Below are 9,859 nucleotides of genomic sequence, written 5' to 3'. Positions count from 1 at the left end.
AGCAAGACGTCTGACTTCTGTTGCATTCAAACAATTGAGTGGCGTTTTCACAAAACTCGTTATCTACATATTTTTCGATTTTGAGGTTTTAGCGTATCCTTATGTTTTTGGGTCAGGAGAATCCAATGGTGCTATCAGAATTAAGCTAAAGTTGGTAAGTATATCAGTAGATTGAATTGAAATAAAAGAGATTTTTCAAAATTCGGTATCTACAGTTTTTATGTTTTAGAAAAGAGCTCTCTTGAAAAAAATAAGATTTTGTAGATAACGAGTTTTGTGAAAACGCCCCTCAATTATAAAATACGATAATTTGGTCCAGGGAGCATCCGTTTTTTGGTGCAAAAATAATTTGTTTGGCGTGTTTCTTAATTGAAATTATGAAATGGCGTTCCTGTGCTTAACATTTAATAAGCTGAATCTACACGGTTCAATTTTCCATACGCGTACGCATGAAATCTGGGGAGAATATTTGAAAACGCACGTTCAATTAAGATGCATCCATATTTTGTGTCTATGGTGCGCCGTGTTAAACATCATCTTCACTACGTATACTGGGTGTTCATTTCAAAGTGGGTCATGACGTCACTGTTGTTGGGTCACCGATTTGAAGCGAGTTTCAGCTTATATGTCAGAGAAGTTGCCTATTATTTAAGGCGTTCTTCAATCTGAACTTGAGAAAGTGTACGGTATAACTTGAACGTCGTAGCAACAGATGGCGGTCTGTACGGTCTGTGTGCTACCATAACCTCTTTCGAACTGTGTTTTGCGCCGGCAAGTCGTACGCAGGGTATTTGTTATCATAGGTTGCGTATGGTAACATTCCACAACACAAATCAAATGCTCCGTGTCCATGTTGGCCGTCGAAGTTAATATCAACAAATACGTAAGTAATCGTCATAACCCTCTCCCCATATCCCGACAGTACGTATTCCCAAACAGTTCACATTCCTGCCACTATGAAACAAGAAAATACAAAAAAAAAAAAAAAAAGTCACTCACGGTTCTCAGTCTTAAACAAAAAAAGGCTTCTTGCTAGCTATGTTCTAACTTGGAATATTGGAAAATCAATGAAGCCCTTTAGAGAAGCATCATTTATAAAATCGTGAATACAGGACGTTACTAAAATACTGTGTCCAGAACAAAGTCAAAGTTTAAGAAAATTAAATTGTTTCCAATTACAGCTCAGAGAAGGGATTTCAAGATTGTAGATGTAATTGAATCTGAAGTCGAAACCACAATTAACCAGTTTGTAGCTTACTCACTTGCATTGGACGAAAGCACAGATAGAAATGACAAAGCTCACCTAGCCATTTTCATCCGAGGAGTTAATGAACATTTTACTGTGTCTGAATGTCTTCTAGATGTAATTACAAAATATAACTGGAGAAGATCTTTTTCAGGCACTGAAAGGCACCATAGAACAGAAGAGGTTGAATTTACAATGGCTTGTGTCAATAGCAACAGACGGGGCTCCAGCTTCATAGTATGTCAAAATAATATACAAACGTATGATATTTCTTATTCTTTTGATGTTGTTATTTGTAAATTTAAACAGACCGTTGCCGCGATCCCCCACTGATCGCTCCTATCTGTTGAGGTACGAGTCTCTCCCCCTTCTCTAGCCTTACAGCGCACTGTGTTCGGCGGGTAGCATCGAGATCACGAATGACGATACGCTTTTTGGAGACCTCTGGTGTAGATGCATCTTTAGTGTTATCAGTAACAGTTCTTCAGTCCACGGTTGTGGAGTAACAGCATGTCTGATCGTGGAACGAGCGGGCCCGGATTCTGATTCTGGTGGGGACAAGTTATCTGGTTGAGTTTTTTCTGGGGTTTTCCCTCAACCAATTGAAGCAAATTGTCGAGTAACTTTCTAAATTAGACCTCTGACTCATTTAGTGTCATTAATTCAAAATGTCCTTGTCATCATTACCACAGCCAGGGTTAAGTTCAAGGTACAGCGTGCTGTATTCGTACCTTTCAGTTCTAGTATCTTCATTGCCTAGCGAAAGGCTGTTTTCTAAAGCAGTGTAATTTCTGCATGTCATGGTCAGTTAAAGTCGAAACAAGTCAATACACTCATACGAGTAAATATGATCAAACACATTTACAAGTAGTATGCAGTATTGATATTTCATTAATTAATATTTTTCTGTCAAAAGACAGATCTTTCACTGCAAACCCAGCATTCTCCAATATTTCCTATTTTCTACTTTCCTCTTACAGTAGTCTCTGCATATGATTCATGTCTCACCGTGCCATGTTTGCAGTTTTTCTTGGGAAAGATAAAAACGATAGCTTCCCGTTGCTTTCCGCAAACCACTCTCTATTTCGCTTCTAAGATCCCAGAGGGTCCAAGAGTGTATTTGAGTAATTAGGTCTCCCGGTCTTCACCGAAATTCACAGCAAGTGTTAAATATCAGTTGTATCGGGATTTTTGACCCGATCAGAGTCGCGGAGTCCCAAATGAGTGGCTCAGTGCCAGAACTGTTTAACACACAAATTTTTAAGCCTCTGATTTCTGCATAGAAAGACTTTTTTATTGGGTTATTTTACGACGCTGTATCAACATCTAGGTTATTTAGAGTCTGAATGAAATGAAGGTGATAATGCCGGTGAAATGAGTCCGGGGTCCAGCACCGAAAGTTACCCAGCATTTGCTCGTATTGTGTTGAGGGAAAACTCCGGAAAAAACCTCAACCAGGTAACTTGCCCCGACCGGGATTCGAACCCGGGTCACCTGGTTTCGCGGCCAGACGCGCTGACCGTTACTCCACAGGTGTGGACTGTAAATTATCATTTATATGTGTGATAAAGTACTTGTACTAGATAATATTAGATTATAGTAGACATAATTTCCAATTGCGAACATATAATTAAAATAAAAAGATGTCTAAGTTTAGACTTCAATAACGTTCTTTTGGTGTACGACTAATTTTGGTTTAGGCAACTCTGGCACTGAGCCACTCAATTAGACTTTGACCCCTGTATTGATATTATGAAGTTGATAATATATATTCCTTTGTTTAGTTTAGCTAACATTTCGATAAATTTTCTTTTCAAAACATCATAAATACTTTTACATTAAATTTTAGTTATAGGCATATATATGTTCCCCTTGTTGATACACTGAGTTAGGTAAAATCTATGTTATATCGATATGATATCGACATATTAATAAACATACCTCAAAAAACAATTATTGTCGCAGGATATTAGTACCATTACACTGGACAACAGTGAAAATCCTTACGATTGAATATAGCTAATTTTATTCATTTCACCACGGAAAAAACGAAAGTGACATTTAGGCCTGGTTTTATAAATACGGTTAATCTAAAGATTATGTTAAACCTAGCCATGAGTTTAACTCAACGTGCCGTAATACACAGTCTCGGTTAAGTTAAACCGTGGTGGAATACGATTGGTATTACTGCTAAGAAAGGAAAGAAGAACATCGCAACTGTTTAATTATATTATTGACTAGCCGTACCCGTGCGCTCCGCTGCACCCGTTAGAAATAAATATAAAGTAATTACATAATTAAAATAGGACATTTGATCCAGGGAACATTCGTGTTTGATAGAAGGATAAATCGTTTATTATGTTACTTAATTTAAATTGCATCCAAATAATTAAAATGCGATCATTTTCGTCCAGAGACCACTCATTGGTGCAATGACAATTCCTTTAACATGTTTCTAATTTTTATTACATGCAACCATAGTTTAATGAAGATTGACATCATTTAGATTTAATGTGTATATTTTATTTTACTTGTTATAGGTTTCCATTGGATTATGGTAATAACTTAAATTGAACCCTTGTTTTCTACGTATTTAGTAAATGGCGCTTGGCGCACTATGGTTCTGAACCCTTCAAATAACTTAAATTATATAATATAATATATTATATTATATTATATTATATTATATTATATTATATTATATTATATTATGTTATATTATATTATATCAGAAGTTACTGTAATAACATTATAGCATTATGTCCATTTAGAGAAACTACACTTTCCAATGGTGAAATAATTAATTATACAAATCGGTTAATTTAACTTCCGATATTACTTCATACAAACACAGAAACATTCTCTGTAGGCTATCTTTCATAGCTTTCGATTGTTGCTGTACAAGGTCCCTTATAGACGAAGTCATTTGTTTTTTATTTCATTATACGGCCTTAGATGGCAGTTATTTTAATTTTAAAACTTATTTATCTCATTAAATATCAGTCCTATCAAAATTTTTCAAGGAATAAAACGTATCGCAAATTACTTTTAGAGAAAGATTTGTTATGTAACATTTTTCACAAAAATCAATAATAAGCGATATATTTCGATTTATTTAATTCAGGCCCCCTTATAACCACCCTTTAAATAATGTATTTTGAATGCCATATAGCCTAAAATCTAAGTTACAACGAACTTAATTTATATTCCAATTTTCATCGAAATCCGTTCATCCATTATCGCGTGAAAAGGTAACAAACATACAGACAGATAGACAGACATACAAACAAAAATTTCAAAAAAGCGATTTTCGATTTCAGGGCGGTTAATTATATATGTTAGGACCAATTATTTTTGGAAAATCGAAAATTACCAGACAAATTTTGGCTACAGATTTATTATTAGCCTAGTATAGATTTAAAATAGCCGACGCTCGTGGAGAATCTTCATTAATAAACATCTTTGTTCTTCGATATCGGAGAGAGTATCATAAAAAAACCTAAAGAGGACCAATACCGCGTACTTCAGTATGCTTGTCAGACTTAACCTCAAATAGTTTCTTAACGCTGACTACCAACGTTATACTCCCAAACACAATGCAACCAAACTAAACCTTGCATGACCATCAGCGACGTAATCCATACAGAATCAACTGAGTAATTAAGTAATAATATTAGTGTGCGTATTTTATGCGTTGTCTAGAATATTCACGAAACAGAATTCGGTAAAATAATAAAATTGTTTTTACGAGTCTAGTAAAATTAGGTAATATTATTAGTGTGCTTATAAATCAGGCCCCATAGTAAATCTTACCAGGAGACTGTCTGCCACACACAGTACAATGCGCAATAGGTTTATAGTAGATTTACGGACACCTCCGAAATCTTCCATCGTTTTCAGTATGTCTACTACCAGAGGAAAAATAGCGCAGCGTAACTAGTAACTGATGCAGAGATTCAACAGAACGTTAAAAGAAAATCATTTATCTTTTCAAATAATCTTTAAATTCAAACCTTAAAACATATATTTTTGCACTTTCTCAATTTTCTGTTGCATGTTGTATCAGAGTTTCAATTTTTCGAAACAAGGTTAGGATTTTCTGCTTCGAAAACTTCATTCTGTTTTAAAACTCATGTTCATTTATGTATATTTCAAAGTAGTGCACTCTATTTCGAAAAATTCATGGCCGCCATGGTCGTTCAGTAATATTGATCACTTACATACCGTCACTCATAAGTTCTTGTAAAATATCTGCAATATCCATGTGTATTGCACTGTTGAGCCTTGAACTGCAGTTTAAACGGCAGAGAACTGCCGATCAAGTTAAATTCAAGTTAACTCAAGATTAACTGAATATAATAAATGTAATTACCGTAATTTTGCAAATCTTCACATTCATAAAACTTTTTATCTTAGTTTTATATTTTATTATTTTTATCACTTTTAAATCATGTCATTTTATTATCTCATATGTGAAGACTTGCATTTATATATATATATATATATATATATATATATATGTAAATCAATATTTTTTGTAATTTATACGTGTATTTTAAGTAAGTGACAATCAAGGCAGTCATACAGAATGTCAATGTATATCACAGCAATGTTGGTTTTTAATATGTCTCATTTTGCATGCCACTAAATATGTTTTGTATTTGTAGATATTATGTAGAGAGCACTGATATTGCTGAAATGTACTTCGTATCTGATGATGTTGGCGTAGACCAACGAAAACGTTCATACGTCTTTTAAATATGTAATGTAAAGGTGTAGCACCTTAAACATATGCTGTGAAGTCAGTGACTGAAATAAATACTTTTAAGATACAATGTAAGTTAAGGTTTATAATACGAAACAGAATGAAAAACTTCAGTTGAAAATGAATAAAAGGTTTAAACGTCGTTTATAATACCGGCCCTTAAAGCTTTAAGTTAGCTCTTGGTTCTCAGACATAGCTTATTTAATTTGTAGATAAATTTTTGAGAAATTTTTTACGTTTGAGATTGTGTTGGCACATCTGTGTACAGCAGTGATGAGTGATGGATAATTTTTAAGAATACTAGGGCAATTTGGAGTGTAGGGATCTTCTTGGCACAACCGAATACAGGCATGATGAGTCTTTGTCGCTAATGTTTAGAAAAATTGTCTCTGAATAACATGGGAGGCATTTAAAGAATTAGTATTAGTAGTAGTATTTATTTATTTAATATGGTACAGATAAGGCCGTCAGGTCTTCTCTGCCCCTGTACCAGGGGATTACAACTATAATACTTACTTACTTACAAATGGATTTTAAGGAACTCGAAGGTTCATTGCCGCCCTCACATAAGCCCGCCAGCGGTCCCTATCCTGTGCAAGATTAATCCAGTCTCTATCATCATACCCCACCTCCCTCAAATCCATTTTAATATTATCTTCCCATCTATGTCTCGGCCTCCCTAAAGGTCGTTTTCCCTCCGGTCTCCCAACTAACACTCTATATGCATTTCTGGATTCGTCCATATGTGCTACATGCCCTGCCCATCTCAAACGTCTGGATTTAATGTTCCTAATTATGTCAGGTGAAGAATACAATGCTTGCAGTTCTGTGTTGTGTAACTTTCTCCATTCTCCTGTAACTTCATCCCGCTTAGCCCCAAATATTTTCCTAAGCACAATATTCTGAAACACCCTTAACCTATGTTCCTCTCTCAGAGTGAGAGTCCAAGTTTCACAACCATACAGAAGTACCGGTAGTATGACTGTTTCATAAATTCTAACTTTCAGATTTTTGGACAGCAGACTGGATGATAAGAGCTTCTCAACCGAATAATAACACGCATTTCCCATATTTATTCTGCGTTTAATTTCCTCCCGAGTGTCATTTATATTTGTTACTGCTCCTCCAAGATATTTGAATTTTTCCACCTCTTCGAAGGATAAATCTCCAATTTTTATATTTCCATTTCGTTCAATATTCTGGTCACGAGACATAATCATATACTTTGTCTTTTCGGGATTTACTTCCAAACCGATCGCTTTACTTGCTTCAAGTAAAATTTCCGTGTTTTCCCTAATCGTTTGTGTATTTTCTCCTACCATATTCACGTCATCCGTATAGACAAGAAGCTGATGTAACCCGTTCACTTCCAAACCCTGCCTGTTATCCTGAACTTTCCTAATGGCATATTCTAGAGCGAAGTTAAAAAGTAAAGGTGATAGTGCATCTCCCTGCTTTAGCCCGCAGTGAATTGGAAAAGCATCAGATAGAAACTGACCTATACGGACTCTGCTGTATGTTTCACTGAGACACATTTTAATTAATCGAACTAGTTTCTTTGGAATACCAAATTCAATAAGAATATCATAAGAATATCATATAATACTTCCGTCTTAACCGAGTCATATGCCTTTTTGAAATCTATGAATAACTGATGTACTGTACCCTTATACTGCCATTTTTTCTCCATTATCTGTCGAATACAAAAAATTTGATCAATAGTCGATCTATTACGCCGAAAGCCGCACTGATGATCCCCAATAATTTCATCTACGTACGGAGTTAATCTTCTCAAAAGAATACAACTATAATATGAAGAATGAAATTAAAATTAATATTAAATTTACAATTACAATTACAATTACAATAAAAAAAATAGTACGACAAGATTACCTGATTAATGAAAGCTAGTCATTTTATCATAGAAGTTAAGAACAAAGAATATTTTTGTATTTTCTGAATTACAAATTGAACCTAGAATAACAAAATTCTATAGTGATGAAATTACCGGATATTGAAATATTTTGTGGTAGATTAAGAGAACTATTTACAAGAAACCATGTCTGAACGAATCTCAATTACTGGCCAAGTGCCTAGTAAGTTTGCGTTTGAATTCAATTTTATTTCGACAGTCCCTGATGCTAGCAGGTAGCGAATTCCAGAGTCTTGGCAGGGATATTGTGAAAGAGGATGAGTATGAGGAGGTGCGATAGGATGGTATTGTTACTATTGTTTCATGGCGAGAGCGTGTGTTCAGATTATGGTAGGAAGAAAGTTAAGTGAAACGAGACGACAGGTAAGAAGGAATAGAAGAGTTGTGCATGCATTCCTGGGAAATCGAAGAGTTGACAACTAAGTTGAGATTGTAAATAATCTTCTAGGAAAGTGCCATCGAATAGGTTGCATGTCACTCAAAATCCATACCTACATTCTCACCTGGACTACTTCCCTGACAACTGCGACGCAATAAGTCGTGAGTAAAGGTAGGAATCTATACAACATGAGGATATTAGATTAGTTGTGCTTAGACTGTCGTTACGTTCTCAAGACAATCCTAGTTTTTTTTTTTTTTCACATTCAGCAATTTATTGATAAAGTATCACAACAAATATGTTTTCTGCCTTTTCACATGTAGTGTAAAATTGAAATAATAATGCACAAGTATTGTTCATGTCAGTGGCGGCCGAAGGCCATTCTGTCAAGTGGGGCACAACCTTAATGATGAACCCTGAAAATTAAAAACATATAAAACCAATTTACTGTCCGTGCCTCACTTCCTGAGCTGTTTCTTTGCGGGGCGAGACGCGGAGGGGGTGAGTGGGCGGTCCTGGGTACCGCATGTGCCTACTACCCTATGTTCAACACATCGGCCTTTTCAGGATTACTTTCGTCAGGTATGGAGCAGAATCAGCCATGGACAAGCGAATGTATAGGCATCCCCTCACAAAACAAATTATGTCCTACTTATCAATTCCTGTAACTAAACACTAATACCAGTTGTAGACTACAGTCTCTACTTGAGATTATCGACCTAATCGCGATTACGGTTATCACGTGTACACATCCGTAAACTCTTTCCTCTATGACAGTGTTTCTCAAACTTTTTCTACCGCGAAACCCCTTTTTATCTAAAGTGTAACTGTGGAATCCTTGTAATATTTTATTAGTGTTTAATAGTTAACAGACAAGTGAAAGCTAGTATCTCAATAATTCTGTTCAGTGGGACGAATGTATTTGCTTTTTAAGCCTGCAATCTGGTTTTATGGCGGAAAGTTGTAGTCTCATTTATGATACACTTCTGCATTTTGTCTTTTCGTTATTTTGTTTTAGTGGACACATATGCAGAGAATCCAGTGATGAAAGTGTTAAGTATTATGGGTATTTTCCGTTTTAGATTGTTATTACGCATATTACTGGAATATTATTATTAGGCTTATTATTATTATTATTATTATTATTATTATTTTTATTATTATTATTATTATTATTATTATTATTATTATTATTATTATTATTATTATTATTATTATTATTATCGGTGGTTTCATTTATTATTGATTCATATTTTCGTAACATTTATGTGTTTTCATATTATCCACTAAGTATAAAATAGCCACCGGAGCAGCCCAGTCGGCTAAGGCGCTTTCCTATCGATCCAAAGTTGCGCTCGTGCGCGTGTTCGATTCCCTCTTGGGCTAATTACCTGGTTCGATTTTTTTTCCCGAGGTTTCCCCCAACCGTAAGGAGAATGTCATGTAATCTTTGGAGAATCCCCGACCTAATCTCGCCAAATACCATTTCGCTATCACCAATCCCATCGATGCAAAATAACCTAGTAGTTGATACAA

Source organism: Periplaneta americana, chromosome 8 (genome assembly GCF_040183065.1).
Source record: "Periplaneta americana isolate PAMFEO1 chromosome 8, P.americana_PAMFEO1_priV1, whole genome shotgun sequence".
In the NCBI taxonomy this organism is placed as follows: domain Eukaryota; kingdom Metazoa; phylum Arthropoda; class Insecta; order Blattodea; family Blattidae; genus Periplaneta; species Periplaneta americana.
This window is presented reverse-complemented; position numbering follows the sequence as displayed.